Below are 18,333 nucleotides of genomic sequence, written 5' to 3'. Positions count from 1 at the left end.
GGGAGTAGGACGAGGTCAGTTGCTATTACAGAGAGCCAGCACAGATACAGGGGGGTTAATGGCCTCATTTTGTGCTGTAACCATTCTGTTATTCTATGTAGTAGAGAAGTGGCCAAGCAAAGTGCATGTTACAAACATTGTCCCTAGGACTTGGCCTCCTCAGCAAAAGAATTAAAGGCCTCACCAGACCTGTCAGAAGAAAGACTAACCTACACATCTCTCTTATGAGCTGCACAACCTTGCTCCTAACAGTGTGCTAGATAGTCAGAGCTGCTGTCAGGTGGATGAGACTTTAAATTGAGGCCCTGTCTGCCTCTTCAGGTGGATGGATTGATCAAGAGAGCACTCCTGGAATCACTGCTCCATCAACGGGCGTCATCAAAACCATTATCTAGTTACTCGCTAGTTTGCCATTTTTTTGAGTCTTAGATCATTGAATCTTAGAATCCCTACAGTGCAGAAGGAGGCCATTCAGCCCATTAAGTCTGCACTGACTCTCCAACAGAGCATCCCACCTGGGCCCTATCCCCATAGCCCCACGTATTTACCCTGCTAACCGCCTAACCTACACTGCTTGGACACTCCGGAGCGATTTAGCTTGGCCAATCCACCTAACCTGCACATCTTTGGACTGAATGTGCAGACTTCGCACAGGCAATGATTCAAGCCAGGAATCGAACTTGGGTCCCCTTCGCTGTGAGGCAGCAGCGCTGACCACTGTGCCACCGAGGAGGACACAGAGTCTACGGGTGAAATTTTACCGGTTCACCCTGCCCATCCATGGACGAAGGGAGCCGGTAAAATCGCATGAGAGCCAAGAAATCAGGATCAGACTCGATTTCTCGGCTCTCGCGATCTTACGAGAGCCAGATTTCTGGAGAGGTCAGCCACTCATTAGAAATGGGCGAGTGGCTGAATAAATTATTTAAATTTATTGTAATGCTAATTTAAATGACATTAGCGAGCCCAGCACGGAATCGTTCAGGCTCACTTGCCTTTGTGGCCTCGGTGGGAGAGGTTCTCTCCAGCAAGGAAAACACCTACTCCCCACAAATGGAGAATGGTCATGCTGCCCTCGCACCAGTACCGAGGTGCCAGGCTGGCAGTGCCTTGGCATTGCCAGCCTGGCACCTCAGTAATACCCACTGGGCAGTGCCAGGGGTGGGGCCTATGGGAGTGGGGCCATTGGGAGGGGCCTGGAGTGGGCAGAGCCTGTGAGGGTGGGACTTGGAAGGGGCAAATGGGGCAGGGCCTGGAGGAGTGGGGCCAGGCTGGAGTGGCCTGATCAAGAAGGGGAGAGGGTACCTCATTTCTTTACGGTGTGAGGCTTGCAATCGGCCACGGGCCCCCATGATTGCGGGGTGGGGCTGTGTTCAGGCTGGCTGCAACAGTAGAGGCCTGACAGCTCTCTCTCTCTCTGTCAGATATCTGCTGTTGCAATGACATATGTGCAGAATCAGAGGTCTGCACATGCACAATAGCTCCCTCTGCGGTTGCTATTACGTATGTGCAGACACAGAGATCTGTGCATGTGCAATAGCTCCCTCTGCAGGCTGACTGGTGGATTAAGCCCAGCCCACTGGCTGCAGCAGCTACAAACAGTCTAGCCAATTTTTCACGCACTATGTTCACAAGACTGGGCATAAAAACTCACAGATCTGCAACTCTCCAATTTCACGCCAGCTGGACACCTAGAATCATTCTCATTAAATTCCACCCTACATTTTGGCCTTTATTTCAAAGGGAGTTGTAAGCAACTAGCTTTGGTTCGATACAAAATGACCAAGCAAAGAAAGGACACTACTCTGGCCTGATGGGAAATGTGGCTAATTTCAGAACTGAGAGGCTTTAACTTCAGGCTGTGAGTAGTGATCTGCAAGAAAAATTGATCGATGTTTACTTGCAACAAATACCTTTGATTTTACAGAAGGCAATATAAATTCAGCAGGATACTGGATAATAGATATCTTCAAGGGAGAGGCTAACCGTGACAAATTAGCAGGATGGAAAACAACACATATCCCTGATAATAAATTCATCCTAATTGGTCAAATAGACAGGAGCCACATTTGAAATGGAGTGAGAAGACTGATTTTGAGTGTTAAAATAAACAAGGACAACTGGCCCTAAAGTCAGGAGGCCTATAATAAACTAATTTGAACAATATCTCGAGAGTCAGTGTCTACTATGGAAATGCATGTTTTACAGCTGGGCTCAGAGGATAAGTATTGAAGTCTTGAAAGCAGAATTGGAAGAAGGACCACAGAAGCAAGAGAACGAAATCTCAAGCTCTAAGCTTGACAAAGTCTGATCTCTTTCTGTGCCTACAAAACCATTAGATATGTATTAGCAGTTGAAAATCTATGCTTCCAAGTATATTATAGTGGAGTTTTAGCGGAATAAAAACATTTACTTGTAATACCGTGTAAGAGTCTTGTAGCAGTCATAAGTATTTAAGGTTCTTTTACATTTTCCTATTGAAGATGATATTTGATTTAAAGATAAAGTTATTGCATCTATCAATTAACTGGAACAAGGGTCTCAGTTAACAGAATGGACTATAAGAATGGAGAAGTCTTGCTAAAACTATACAAGGCACTAGTTAGACCACACCTGGAATACCGTGAACAGTTTTGGTTACCTTATCGAAGAAAAGATATCTAGCATTAGATACAGTCCAGAGAAGGTTCAATAGGTTGATGGTATGGAGGGATTTCTTATGAGGAGTGGTTGAGTAGGTTGGACCTGTATTCACTGGAGTTTAGAAGAATGAGAGACATATCGGATTCTCAGGGGGTCTGATAGGGTAAATGCTGAGAGGTCATTTCCCCATTTGGGCAAGACCAAGACCAGAGGGCATCATCTCATTGTAAGGGGCTGTCCATTTAATACAGGGATAAGGAGAAATTTCTTCTCTCAAGAGGGTAGTGAAACTTGGAATTTTTTATTGCAGAGGGCTCTAGTGGCTGGGTGGTTAGGTATGTTCAAGGCGGAGATAGACAGAATTGAAATCAGTAAGGGAATCAAGCGTTATGGGATAAGGTGGGACAGTGGAATTGAGGATTATCACATCTGATCAGTTATGATAGCGGAGCAGACACGATGGGCTGAATGGCCTACTTCAGCTCCCATGCCTTATAGTCTTATGGAGCATGACATGCATGAGTAAAGAAGCATCATGGATTAAAGGGACAGTAGTAACTTGAATATATACAGCAATTGGAATAAGGAGTGGTGGTGAATAGATATTTTTTCTCTGATTAGAGAGATGTTTACAGTGGAGGTGTCCAGGGGCTGGATTAAGGACCACTACTTTTCTTGCTATATATAAATGAATATTGGAAATGCAATTTAGATCTCGGGAGTTTGTGAAAACTTGTCAATTCAGTGAAGAGGAAAGTAGCAGCTATCAGGGGGATTTAGATATTAGGCAGTTAGGTGGCACGGTAGCACAGTGGTTAGCACTGCTGCTTCACAGCTCCAGGGTCCCGGGTTCGATTCCTGGCTCCGGTCACTGTCTGTGTGGAGTTTGCACATTCTCCTCGTGTCTGCGTGGGTTTCCTCCGGGGGCTCTGGTTTCCTCCCACAGTCCAAAGATGTGCGGGTTAGGTTGATTGGCCAGGTTAAAAATTGCCCCTTAGAGTCGTGGGATGTGTAGGTTAGAGGGATTAGCGGGTAAATATGTGGGGGTAGGGACTGGGTGGGATTGTGGTCGGTGCAGACTCGATGGGCCGAATGGCCTCCTTCTGCACTGTAGGGTTTCTATGATTTCTATGATTTCTATGATAGGTGGTAAGTGCAAGTTGATGTAAAGATGTGAAGTTCTGCACTTTGAGTTGAACAACATGGAGAGGCAGTATCATCTAACTGATACTACTTTAATGGGGGGGGCATATAACAGGAAATGGACCCGTGGATAGATTTTCACAAATCTGTGATGGTGTTAAATTGATAAGGTGGTTAGCAAAATGTGCATAATACTTGGCTTTGTAAATAGGGTATTGAAGTATAGAAGTCATGTTAAACCTCTACCAATCACTGGTTAAGCCTCAGGTAAATCATTGTCTAAAATTCTGGGGAAGAAGCATGTCAAATTCTTGGTGAGGGTGGAGAGAAGGTTTAAAAGATGATAACAGAGACTTCAGTTATATGGAGATATGAAAGAAACTGGGTTGCTCTCCTTAGTCATGATGTGGAGATGCTGGCTTTGGACTGGGGTAAACACAGTAAGAAGTCTAACAACACCAGGTTAAAGTCCAACAGGTTTAATTAGTAGCAAAAGCCACTAGCTTTCGAACAGGCTGTTCCTTCGTCAGGTGGGTGAGAGTTCTGATCACAAACAGGGCACAAAGACACAAACTCAATTTACATGCATTATTCATGTAAATTGAGTTTGTGTCTTTGTGCCCTGTTTGTGATCAGAACTCCCACCCACCTGACGAAGGAACAGCCTGTTCCGAAAGTTAGCGGCTTTTGCTACCAAATAAACCTGTTGGACTTTTACCTGGTGTTGTTAGACTTCTTACTGTGATTGCTCTCCTAAGAGCAGAGTAGGTTAATGGGAGATCTAATAGAGTTGTTAAAATTATGGGTAAGCCATTGAAAGATGGTTATCTCTGAAGACTCCCAAATCTTCCAAATTCTGCCTTTGGATTGGCCCTTCATACACTCAAGTTGGGATTATAACACGCACATCACTGCCATGCCACACATTCATCATAATAACAGGAATTAAAGTTGTAATGAGCTGGCTGGGTTAAAATGCCACATCACAACATGCTGAAACTCCAAGTTCCCCACATGATATTCGAACTCCCCACACCCACCCTTAGACTTGCTCCGAGTTAATATAGGGACCTATGACCCTGCTAGCTTCTGGAGAGAGTACTGTGCTGTGGAGCTGGTTACACTTCTGAACAATGGGATCCTGGTGATTTTACACACCCACCCAACTAGTTACCACCAGGTTGGTAGGATTAAAATCTACCTCTTAGTTTTGCTATACTATTACAGATAATCTACTGATGCATTATGCTAATTATATTAAATTTGCATATCAAACTGATTAAACAACAGATCTTTTCAATATCTGAAGACTGAACAAGTGTCAAGGTACTTACAAAATATATAACAAAGTAAGTTGAAGAGAATACATTTGTCTAATTATGCTGATCCAAGTTGAATGGGGTCTGGTTCTAAGTTTCCTGGAGCTTTATAACAACCAAGGTGACACTGGTTGTTGTTCTGAACAGGAGAGGATTATTAAACTGAAACCACTAATTCCTTCCCCTTCTGTCTGTATCAATGGGTTTTGTTTTGGAAAGGTAGATGTGTATGTTTCTAAGCCGCCTTTTCTCATAGCCAATTAAGAATTCCAGCAGCAGACTCCTGTGAGTTTAAATGAAGAGGATTATTTATTCACGTATTCACCCCAAAAAACCTAAACATAATATCAATCATGCAGCACACACTAAAGAAAGATACAATTAAAAAAGATAGTGCACTTCTACAAGTGATAAACCAAAAGAGTAGTTAACAGTCCATGGGCAGGATTTTCCAGCCACGCTTGCCGCAAAACTGAAAAATCCTGCCAGAGGTTAATGGATCTTTGCATGGTCCGCCCCCTGTCCACTACAATTCCCATGGCGGGCAGGAAAAATTCTCCCGCATGCGTCTGGCTCCATGTAGGAAAACTATCCTTTCGGATCAGGTGACAAAGGAAGGGCAGGATTTTCACCTCCCTTCGCAATGTGTTTCGCAGTAGTCTGCAGAAAAACACTGAGAGACAGTGGCTACAGAAATGGCAGTGTCATCTTTGCCGTTTAAGAATCAGCTTGATTCCAAAATTCCACTTGCTGGCAGCAGGATCTCATGGTCCCGCCCTTGACAATGGGAATGCCATTGCCGCACACCTGGTCACCAGGAAACCCTCAGTGGGAGTGTGCCATTTGCGAGATGATAAGGTCCCGCTGGTGTAAACAGCAGCAAGATTTTGGCGGAAGTCTTTTCTGAGTTGTAGTTTTAGATGGGTTCAAATAAAGTCAAATTTTTCAGATTGTTGTAGGATTCCCCTCAAAGAGATGAATGTTCAACAGGTCATGAGGTTAGGCATTGTGGCTTTCATATCAGGAGGTCAAATTTATTTATAGATGGACTTAGAATTTTAGAATCAGGTTGGGAGGCTCTTAAAAGACTTTAAAGCTTCCTGGCGAAATGACAAAGATGACACTGCCCTTTCTGCAGCCACTGTCTCTTCAGTGCTTTTTTCCAGACTGACCTGGTCACTTTGAATCTTTAGATTTATTTACTTAGTGAATGCAAAGTCCCTAAGCCAAGTAGTTTCTTCCAGTCCTGCAATGGATTAGTATTCACTCATGACCTCCTGATATGAAAGCCACAATGCCTAACTTCACGACCTGCTGAACATTCATCTCCTTGCCAGTATCTGGGCTTGCCTGGGGAAGCTAATGACCTTGCTAAAAGACTAAATTACATAGGAAGCTTCATGAGAAGGCTCTACACAATGAATCCTAGTCAAAGTCTCAAAGCTGGAAGTTTTTAGATAAAACTTGTTATTTATCTCAAGCTGGGTTTGGTCACATGATCAATATTGGTATCATCCAACCAGAATGGTTTGGACGTCCAAATCATTACACTGCAGAGGTCGACGGGAAACCATACCATATCATCCAACCCCAACCTCATTAATTATGCATCTGGGAGATTAGCGCCGTATTCCGTGGTAGGGCAAAATTAATTGTGCATCACTGACTCACTGTTGAAGAAAGAAGCTGAACCTTCTGAAGAGACAGGATGGATCTCCAGGAACACTCTTAGGTTGGAAAATGGACCTCCTCGATGACTCTGAAGCTGGAAGGTCCACCTGATGGATTCTTCCCCCACCCTCTGCTGTGGTGTCCCCAGGGTTACTGGCAGCTTCCATCCCGACCTCTGGAGGCAGCCTCGGGCATTCTTCAGGTGAGTTCAGGTTCAGGTTCATGAAGGGCAGGTCATGTTTGACTAATTTGGTGGAATTCTTTGAGAACATTCTATGTGCAGTGGACAATGGGGAACCTATGGATGTGGTGTATCTGGATTTCCAGAAGGCATTTGACAAGGCGCCGCACCAAAGACTGCTACATAAGATAAAGGTGCACAGTGTTACGGGTAATGTATTAGCATGGATAGAGGATTGGTTAACTAACAGAAAGCGAAGAGTGGGGGTAAATGGATGTTTTTCTGGTTGGCGATCAGTGTCAAGTGGTGTGCCTCAGGGACCAGTGTTGGGACCACAATTGTTTACGATTTACATAGATGATTTGGAGTTGGGGACCAAGTATAGTGTGTCAAAATTTGCAGATGACACTAAGATGGTTGGAAGAGCAAAGTGTGCAGAGGACGCTAAAAGTCTGCAAAGGGATATAGATAATCTAAGTGAGTGGGCGAGGGTCTGGCAGATGGAGTACAACGTTGGTAAATGTGAGGTCATCCATTTTGGTAGGAATAACAGCAAAATGGACTATTATTTAAATGGTAAAAAATTGCAGCATGCTGCTGTGCAGAGGGACCTGGGTGTCCTTGTGCAGGAATCTCAAGGAGTTGGTTTGCAGGTGCAGCAGGTAATTAAGAAGGCAAATGGAATTTTGTCCTTCATTGCTAGAGGGATGGAGTTTAAAAACAGCAAGGTTATGTTGCAGCTGTATAAGGTGCTGGTGAGGCCACACCTGGAGTACTGTGTACAGTTTTGGTTTCCTTACTTGAGAAAGGATATACTGGCACTGGAGGGGGTGCAAAGGAGATTCACTAGGTTGATTCCGGAGTTGAGAGGGTCGGCTTATGAGGAGAGACTGAGTAGACTGGGGCTATACTCATTGGAATTCAGAAGAACGAGGGGAGATCTTATAGAAACATATAAGATTATGAAGGGAATAGATAAGATAGAAGCAGGGAAGTTATTTCCACTGGTGGGTGAAACTAGAACTAGGGGGCATGGCCTCAAAATAAGGGGAAGCAGAATTAGGACTGAGTTGAGGAGGAACTTCTTCACACAAAGAGTTGTGAATCTGTGGAATTCCCTGCCCAGTGAAGCAGTTGAGGCTCCCTCATTGAATGTTTTTAAGGCAAGGATAGATAAATATTTGAACAGTAAAGGAATTAAGGGTTATGGTGAGCGGGCGGGTAAGTGGAGCTGAGTCCACAAAAAGATCAGCCTTCATCTTATTGATTGGCAGAGCAGGCTCGAGGGGCCAGATGGCCTACTCCTGCTCCTAGTTCTTATGTTCTTATGAGTCCCGATTTCTGCTCACCACCTCGTTCCAGATGTGTCCTGGTCCAATGTGTTTTATCATTGGCATCGTAGAGAATCTGGTGTGGGGACAGATTCAGTTGGGCCTTTCTCTGCGTCCCATTAGCCAGATGCAAATCAGATTGATGCCGACCTCCAACTGGTTTCCCAATCTATCATGGTGGGTATCAGAAAATCCTGTGAGAAATTCGCACTCGTGTAAAACCAATTTTTTGGCCTCCTAGTGAATTCTTCCCCCCAACCCTTCCAATTCCACCACTGAACCTGCCGGCAGGGGCATGAAGAATTCTGCCCATTGAGTCTAGGAGTGCATTAATTCTGTATTTGGAGTAACCTTCCAACAATGGCAGATGTGAATTCCACAGGAGGCTGCTGGTCTGGATATGCTCATTCCAGGGTGAGGCCCCCCACAACCAGGGTGATTCACCTAGAACCTTCCGGAAGCTTGAGATAATCTGTTGAATAAGCAAAAGCCACCTGACATCCTGGCAGCCATCTTTATCATCTGTGTGAGAGTCCTTTTAAAATAAAAAAGATAGTTCCAGAAGCTTCCACAGGAAGGCGGTCCAGGTTCAAAAGTTATGAACAGGGCATGCCTTCACTGGACGTGATATTGTGCAACCAGTGGCACTTGTATGGGAGGAGGTTTCAGTTCCATGCACGCACTGCAGGCAAGTGACACAGAAACTGACCGACAGCGAGCATACGCGCGCACACACACACACACACACACACACATACAAACGGGGTAGGTGTAATGACTTCAATCAGGCCGTTGAGGTTGGCCTATTGGAGTATGAGCTCCCTGAAAGAATCCAATTGATGGGCCAATCAGGGAGTCTTTGCCTTGTACTTAACCGGAAGTGTCAGCGGAAGTAGACTGCTAACTGATAGCACTCTGTGTACTGCTGTTAAAGTTTGTAAATAAGGGGACTTTGGTGAAGGGACTTCTGCCTCCAAAGACTTATTACAGTGGAGTCCGTGGAAGAATGCAGGCTTTTACAGCAGTCCATGTTGCATCACACATATTGGGGCAATCTGCTCAGCTGCTATTGACTTTTCCAGGCATTGAATCTGTACAAAATTTTCCGGATTAAACAGCACCAGATTTCCAGCATCCCAGGTTGTAAAGAACATTCTTGACTTCAAATTACGTGTATCTCAGTGTGGATGAGAAGCTAAATGACTGGCATTTTACTTTACCTGTTTCATTGACAGGATATCGATGCATTTTTAAACTCCCAAGTATAAAGCTATCACTTGTAATGAACTGTTTAAGAGGAAAGTGGTTTCCAGAACATTCTTTCACAGAACATTATTTTGACTTATTAAATAAACAAAGGTCACAGTACTAGCTTGTGGTTACAGTGGTCACGCTAAATAGATTTTTTTGGATAATTATCTATCAGAAATGGCAGCCGCTGCTATGATTAAGAAGGTTAGTGAAGAATAAACAAGAGTGAAACAAATCGTTCCGAGTTTTACAAATGTTGTTGCCTTCCTTACAGTTCTACTGCGGCCACAGGCGTGACATACCATCTTCCAGGTCCTGTCGCTAAAACTACAGCCCCCAGTGTTTATTTTGCCTTTAGAAAGAAAGCTTTTAAATAGCATAACCGTCCTGCCAGGACCCTGAGGAATCTGGTCCACCTGTTAGGCCCAAGAACAATGTAGGCCAAATTGTTTGTCACTCAAGAGAATATCAGACATCTGTGTAGTGAGAAGTGGGTCTTGCCTGTACAAACAGCCATCTCCCCCACACACACACCCCTCGGGCTAGTGTTTACAGTCTTTCCCCCTCCCCCTACCCACCCCCCTCTCTCTTTTCTCTGCCAATCACGTGATCTACTCCTCATCAGGGCAATTACTAAAACAAATCAATCTTCTTCTGACACTTCATTTACCCTGAATTAATTTGGAATTAGAAGTCATCATGGCAATTGGCAGCTGCTAATATTCCCAATTCAATAGAGTCATCAGTTAGTATATCAGCGAGGGGTGGGGGAGGGAGGGGGGGGGAGGGGGGAGCGGGGGGGTGTTGCGCGGAGGTGGGAGGGGTGTTGGATGGGGAGACAGTATGCTGATTGAGACATTCAGCTAAATCAGTGCGTTATCTCACATTGTCATCACCACTGTACAGAAACACAGTTGCTTTCTATAGATTTGGTTTCCTATTGATAGTTCACTGCTGTGGTCAGTGAAATTCGGTGGCGTTCATTACTCCTTTCAAAAAAGTTGCTGCTAATCATATTTTTATTCTTGTCTCCGACTTGTTATTTTCTTTCATTGAAGATAATTTCATTGAATCCCTACAGTACTCAAGGAGACCATTGGCCCATCGAGTTTGCACCGACCACAATCCCACATAGACCCTATTCCGATAACGCTGCACATTTACCCCAGCTAATCCCCCTGACACTAGGGTCAATTTCGCATGGCCCATCAAGTCTGCACCGACCACAATCCCACCCAGTCCCTATCCCCATAACCCCACATATTTACCCTGCTAATCCTGCTAACCCACGCATCCCGGGCCAATCAACCTAACCCGCACATTTTTGGACTGTGGGAGGAAACCGGAGCACCCGGAGGAAACCCACACAGACACAGGGAGAACATGCAAACTCCACACAAACAGTGACTCAAGCCGGGAATCGAACCCAGGTCCCTGGAGCTGTGAGGCAGCAGTGCTAACCACTGTGCCACCGTGCCATCCGTTCTAGAAACCAAAATCAGTTTAGTGTTCTCCATGAAATCTAATGACGTTTCTTCATGGTTCTTCCATCAGTTTGATGCTCTTTGATGAAAGCCAGCTCTGTCGGTTTCCACATATGCCCAGTGCGCACGAGGGAGGGAGCAAGGGAGTGCAGTCAGAGGAAATCCGGACATCCCAGACATCTGGAGATCCTGTTGAATTTAATGGCAGGACCTCATCGGCATTTTTCAATTCCACTTCCTGTTTGGCAGCTGGCCAGAGTGGCAGGCAGGGCCAGTGGCTGGAGGAAAAGCCTCCAGCAGAAGGCCCGCAACCAGGGACCATTTGGTAAGGTTCCCCGGCAAATGGGGGAAATCATCAGGCAGAAAGGGAGGGTGTGGGCCAGACTGGGAATGTGGGTGAGATAAGGGGAAGAAGGCAAGAGATTGCAGGTTTGTACAGGGGAAGTAGCAGGAAGCAGTCGCCGTATTAAGGAGCAGCAATAAGGACAGGCCACAATCGGCAGAAGGTGTGCTAGCTGAGCCAGTAGGCTGACAGTGTCAGGCTGGCATTGTTCAAGGGGCATCCTCTTCTGCCCCCCACCTCCTGGGGGGCCTCAATGGCCTCTGGTCCTACCAGTGAGACCATCACATCGGGTCCCCGTTGATGGGGTCCACACGTGATCCTCATAGGAAAGAACCTTCACCAGGGAGCCAAAGAGATAAGTGAGCCCAGATGATTCCATCCCGGGCTCGCTTGTAATATACAAATCCACGTTAGCATTGGATTTAAATATTACACTCAGCCTCACGCTGGATATCCAATGCTGGGAAGATCGCAAGAGAGGCGAGAAATCGGCTGCGAACCTGATTTTCCGGCCCTCTCACGATCTTATCGGCCAGTGAGAAATGGTAAGATTGCGGCCTATAGGTTTGTGAAACACAATTTCCCTTTCAATGACACCATGTTAACTCTGCTTGATTTTATTATGATTTTAAAAAATCTTTACTTCCTTAATACCGGATGCGAACACTTTCCCAATGACAGATATCAGGCTAAATGGCCTATAATTTCCGGATATGTGTCTCCCTCTTTTGGATAGAGGTATCACAATCACAGTTTTCTAATCCATGGGCCCTCAAGGGTTGGATTTTCTGGCCCTTTCCACTGGTGAGATCTTCCGGTCCTGTCGAAGTGACCACCACCAGCCGCCCCCCCCCTCCCCCCCCTCCCCCCCGCACCTCGTGGTGGGTTCCCCAGTGGTGGGGTGGGTGAGCCATGCAAAAGCCCGTTGGCAGAATGTGAAGATCTTGCCAACAGCCAAAGGCTCACTACAACCGCTGCTGAAAAACCCGCCACTGGGGAGATGGAAAATCCAGGCCTTAGACTGAAAATTCATCAGTGTGAAGATAAATACTGGTCAAAGAAGTTTCTCCAACCAGGTTATTTGAATATGATATTGTAGGTTTTGTTATAATTTGCCTTTAAGGGATAGAAGCATGACAACACTAGAAGGGAAATGTGTCCTGAGATCCAGTCTTAGTTTCACTTTTTGTTTGAGCGGAGCACACACACACAGCTCTGTAGTCTTCAAGCTTTATACTATGTATAACTGTTCTCATGTGCTGAGTCTTAATAAATGAACCCATAACATCTTTGCCCAATCCGTTGGGAGTAAATTGAGAGAGGTGGATACTCAGCAAGACCTTCATAGAAATCATAGAAACCCTACAGTACAGAAAGAGGCCATTCGGCCCATCGAGTCTGCACCGACCACAATCCCATCCAGGCCCTATCCCCATATCCCCACATATTTACCCGCTAATCCCTCTAACCTACACATCCCATGGCACTAAGGGGCAATTTAGCATGGCCAATCAACCTAACCCGCACATCTTTGGACTGTGGGAGGAAACCGGAGCACCCGGAGGAAACCCACGCAGACACGAGGAGAATGTGCAAACTCCACACAGACAGTGACCCAAGCCGGGAATCGAACCCAGGTCCCTGGAGCTGTGAAGCAGCAGTGCTAACCACTGAGCTACCGTGCCGCCCTTATTGGTGTCCTTGTACATCAGTCACTGAAAGTAAACACACAGGTACAGCAGGCAGTAGAAAAGGCAAATGGTATGTTCGCCTTCATAGCGAGAGGATTTGAGTAAAGGGAAAGGGATGTTTTGCTGCAATTGTATAGCGTGTTGGTGAGGCCACACCTGGAGTATTGTGTGCAATTTGGTGTCCTTATCTGAGGAAGGATGTCCTTGCTATAGAGGGAGTACACCAAAGGTTTACCAGGCTGATTCCTGGGATGGCAGGTCTGTCATATGAAGAGAGACTAAGTCGGTTCGGATTATATTCACTGGTGTTTAAAAGAATGAGAGGAGATCTCATAAAAACGTATAAAATTCTAACAGGGTTAGACAGGGTAGATTCAGAAAGAATGTTCCGAATGGTGGGGGAGTCCAGAACTAGGGATCATAATTTGAGGATAAGGGTAAACTTTTTAGAACGGAGGTGAGGAGAAATTTCTTCACCCAAAGGATGGTAAATGTGTGGAATTCACTACAACAGCAAGTAATTGAGGCCAAAACATCTGATTTCAAGAAGAAATTAAATATAGCTCTTGGGGCTAAAGGGATCAAGGGGTAGAAGGGGAGATCAGGATATTGAATTTAACCATGAATGGCGGAGCATGCTCAAAGGGCCAAATGGCCTACTCCTGCTTCTAGTTCCTATGTTTCATTGTCACAAGTGATTAGATACTATCATTGCATTAACATGATAGGTATCACCAAACTAGAGAAAGAAAATTCTACTTTAAAAAGCATCAACAGTGCAAATGTCTCAGACTTTTGGAATATTTCAGGGACTGGGTAGATAGTCAGAGGTATTTTGCTGTATGAAGTTTGGGCCAAGGAAGCTTAATTCTCAAAATTTACAGTTAATCTTTCTTTACCATCAAAGCAAAGGCTTTCCAAAACTGGGAAGAAGCAGGGGAAGGAGTATTGAGGAACTGAAGGGAAAGTAGAAAGGAAACGGGGTAGCCAAAGGATCTGATTTAAACTTCTAAATTATGTATTTCAAGTTGTTATTCCCCAAACTTTTCATCTCATTTAAAGTAACCCCAGATGGCCTTAAATGTGTCCTAGTATAGCCTAAAAAAAACAAGTTCATTGACTGATGCCAGAGCAGGAAGAAGGCCACCTGTAGGGTTTGATATCAAACCAGCCTCCCTGACTCGATCCACTCTCCTTTCTGCCTATATCCTCTGTCTAACTAAAAAGAACTTTCTTTTTCATTTTTATTTTGCAGCAATCAAGCTTTTGAGGATTAAGTGGTCAGCTTCTTCTAAAAGACGTCTCGCAAGCAGATTTTTTTTAGGATGGGGGAAGGGTGTTTATCTGGGAAATTCCTCCTTTTGAGGAGTTTGTATGCCTGTCACAGGCAGTCACGTTTGCAAGCATTAGGCCATTCTTACATTAATCTGTGAGGAAAGCTGAGCTACAAAGATCACTTAACAATTTTTAGATTTGAGAAGATGAGAGAAGAAAGGCTAGCTAACTGGTCTCACCCAAGGTTAAGTCTCATTTGAATCCAGCAATGCTGTCACCATACAGGCATCAGTGATGCCAGGATTAATTAATACACACCATTCCTTTTAACTGTGTTATTTACCATGGATTTTCTTTCCATATTCGACTATTGCAACCAAAACACAAATGTTCATTGCAAATTGTGTTTTTGCACTCTGTTCACAGGAACCTCTTTTTTCCCCCAGAGTTTGCAAATACAAGCCTGTGTTCTGCAATACTTTTCAAACTGAGATTTAGTAATTCTGAACTATTCAATTGCATTTGAACTTATTGGGCATTTGAAGAAGTGATGCACAAGCAATCAAGCATAATGTGGCCATAAATCTTCACTAAGATGCAGCTTCTGAATCCCTTCGCTCCCAGAAGAAGCGCAAACCAGCTAAAATCAGTAGTGAATGCAGTCTCCACACCGTTTCTGCATAAACAGTCATATTTTTGTTAATCAGTGCAGTGTTTATAAGTGTGTCATTGCTTTCATTGCCTGTCTGTTGTGTGTGTGTGTGTGTGTATGTATGCATGTGTGCATGCATGTGTGTATGTGCATGTGTGTGTATATGCGTGTGTGTGTTTGATTGATGTCAATGGTTGTCTTGAATATGTTTGTGCAACAGTGCCTGTTATTTTGAGTGACCACAGCTCTGGCCATGCAAATGCTGTTGCTTTGATTGTTATATTTTAGCAGGTAAGTAGCTGAGGGGCAGCTTTGAGCATGTTCATATCTTTGCAATCCTATTTTCAGTACAGTTTTTTTTATCTGAGTGTGGCTGTTATTTTGAGGCTAAATATGGAGATGTTTTTGAATGTGTGTTTCTGGCTTTGTGAATATTAGTTTCAATTTAAATGTATGTTGTATCGGAGTAAATTTGAGGTGATCTTATTATTCATTCTTAGTCTGTTTTGCATAAACCTCACCTTCAGCTTATTTGGCATCTTATTCCAATCACACAACACCACGCCATATGTACGACAGTCAAGTGACATTTACAATTACTCTCCTTGCATACATGCACACCACATTGTATTTAAACCACCTTTTAACTCTCCGATAGCTGTTGAGTATGCTTGTCAGCTTGGGTATCACGTGCCAATCCGTCCTTTCAGTCCTGGATGCTGATCCTGGCGTCATTATCAGCAATTAGCATTTTCAAATTGTTCAGAGTCACAGATAGACAACCAGTGTTCCTATTAAAGCTATCAAGGGATCGGGGAAAAAGGCAGGTAACTGAGTTGAGGTACAGCTCAGCCATGATCTAAATAACATGATGAAATGATGAATCCTTCCATTCCTGTGTTCCATGACCAGGAAAGGCACTAATCCAAGTGCTTAATGTAGGCATATGTGCGGGAATTAAGGGCCGATTTTAACTCTGAATGAATGCATTTTTCCTGAGTTCATCAGTCAGGCCCAAATTGTTTCATCTGATGCCAGAGAACTTAGCAGCCTTCCAACCTTCAATAAGGGCAAAAATAGAGATTTTTCCTAATAGGAAGAGAAGTGTTCAATCATTTATTTTGAGTCATATCCTCCTTTGATCACTGTTACATGCAGGTCAATGTACTTTCTGCTAAACTTTAATATATTTGCTGAACAGGTACTATGGGCGAAAGTCTCCAGCCTCCAATGCACATGTTTCCTGTCGGTAAGAGTTGGTGCATTGTTTGCTAGCAGCAGGATTCTCTGGTCCTGTCGCCGTCAATGGGAATTCCCATTGTCATCACCCTAAACCAGCGGAGAGGACCGGAGAATCCCGCCGGCGTGAATGGCCTGAGAATTCCGGCCTATATTTGTGGCTAATGTGGGAAAACGCTGAAGTATAAACCCTGAAAAAAAGTGCCAGTTGTCTTATTTTAAAAAGCTTAAAAATGTCAGTTATGCTATTTTTAACATAATCCAAAGATGTGCAAGTTAGGTGGATTGGCCATGCTAAATTGCCCCTTCGTGTCAAGGGGTCTAACTAGGATAAATGCATGTAGTTATGGGGACAGGGCCTGGGTGGGATTGTGGCCGGTGCAGACCCGATGGGCCGAATGGTCTCCTTCTGCACTGTAGCAATCTATGATCTATGGACAATTTAGTTTTTATGTTATTTTAACATAGAACAATTTAGTTTTCAAATCAAAATAAAACATCTATTGAGAAGGATCCAAATGTGGAATCACTATGGTGAAATTCTTACTAAGAGAGTCCTTATGGTAAGACAAACTATTTAAAAAGGATCCTGATGATTGGACATATTCCTAAATATTTTCCTGATGGCGGAACACACCTTTCAATAACAAAGACAATTTTTAAATAAGTTTTTATTCTTCAGTCATTTATATAAGTCCTGCATTTTGCACCATTGCCCAGATCCTTATTTTGTTGGTTAGTGTAAAGGGTTGATGTGAGAGTCTTCTGGAAAATAATGATGTGACTGTCACCTCACTGTCCCATTTCCATAAAACACAGGGGATTTTTTGCTCGATTTGATTTTTCTTTGACTGTTACTAAATGTAGTCTGCAGAGGCCACATTCTTTAATACGATGTACAAAGTAATCACGCTTTCAGAAAGGTTTCATATATTCCAAGTTTTTATATTAACATTTTGCCACTGATATAATGTGTGGATATCTTTTTTAATGCAGTGAATGGGATAATGCTGCAAGTTCAGAGATGCACTCACTCAATTGAAGGGCATTGAAAACATTTGTGATATGCAATTGGTACAGCAAGAATCTCATCACCAAGACTCTTTTGTGATGGGGAGGGGGGGAGTTGCAAATCCAGGTCCTCTTAAAGGACAAACCTTCTGTACCACCATTAAATAGAGAGTTACCACTCAGTACTTGGGGTGGCACAGTGGTTAACACTGCTGCCTCACAGCGCCAGGGACCTGGGTTCAATTCCTGGCTTGGGTCACTATCTGTGCAGAGTCTGCACGTTCCCGTCGTGTCTGCATGGGTTTTCTCTTGGTGCTCCGGTTTCCTCCCACAGTCCGAAAGATGTGCTGGTTAGGTACATTGGCCATGTTAAATTCACCCTCGGTGCGCCCGAACAGGTGCCAGAGTGTGACAACGAGGGGATTTTCACAGTAACTTCATTGCACTGTTAATGTAAACCTTCTTTTGACATTAAAAAATAAACTTGAGAAATTTTAAACGACACTATGAGGATCGCTTATCACAAGCAAGTGGTTCAATTAAAATCCCCTTGATCGATTACGTAATGCCATCGTGACATCTTTAAAGGGGGAGTTGAGATCATTTTGTAAGGAAAGTTTCAATGCCAATTTACTGTTGAAAGTAGTTTTGTTATCCTGATTCCATGCAGATGAAAACCATTTTAGTCTGACCACTTCAGAGAAAGGTCCTGTCCTCACCCAACTAAAACGGGTCACTTTAAAGAAACTATCCGCCCTTCACAACCCACCCAGTTTTGCTGGCAGCACCATTTGTAATTTGCAGCAACCTTTTTGCCCCACCAACATCTCAAAAAAATCTAATAGGTGATGAATCTGTCGGACAATGAAATTAAAATTAAAAATTATCGCAACTTTTATTTCCGACTCTATTGGATATTGTTGTTGATTGCATGTTGATGACTTCATTTAGAGGATAGGCATGGAAGAGTCAGAAATCTAACAACTTGGGCCAGGTGTGTTAGCATGCACTGGGCTGATAGAATATTTTCAGGAATTACGATCGTATCTAGATCCCAACACCACATGGGGCGGCAGAGCAACCTCCACCACAATTGTCC

Source organism: Mustelus asterias, chromosome 8 (genome assembly GCF_964213995.1).
Source record: "Mustelus asterias chromosome 8, sMusAst1.hap1.1, whole genome shotgun sequence".
NCBI lineage: Eukaryota > Metazoa > Chordata > Chondrichthyes > Carcharhiniformes > Triakidae > Mustelus > Mustelus asterias.
The sequence above is the reverse complement of the archived record's forward strand: the minus strand, read 5'-3'. Positions refer to the sequence as shown.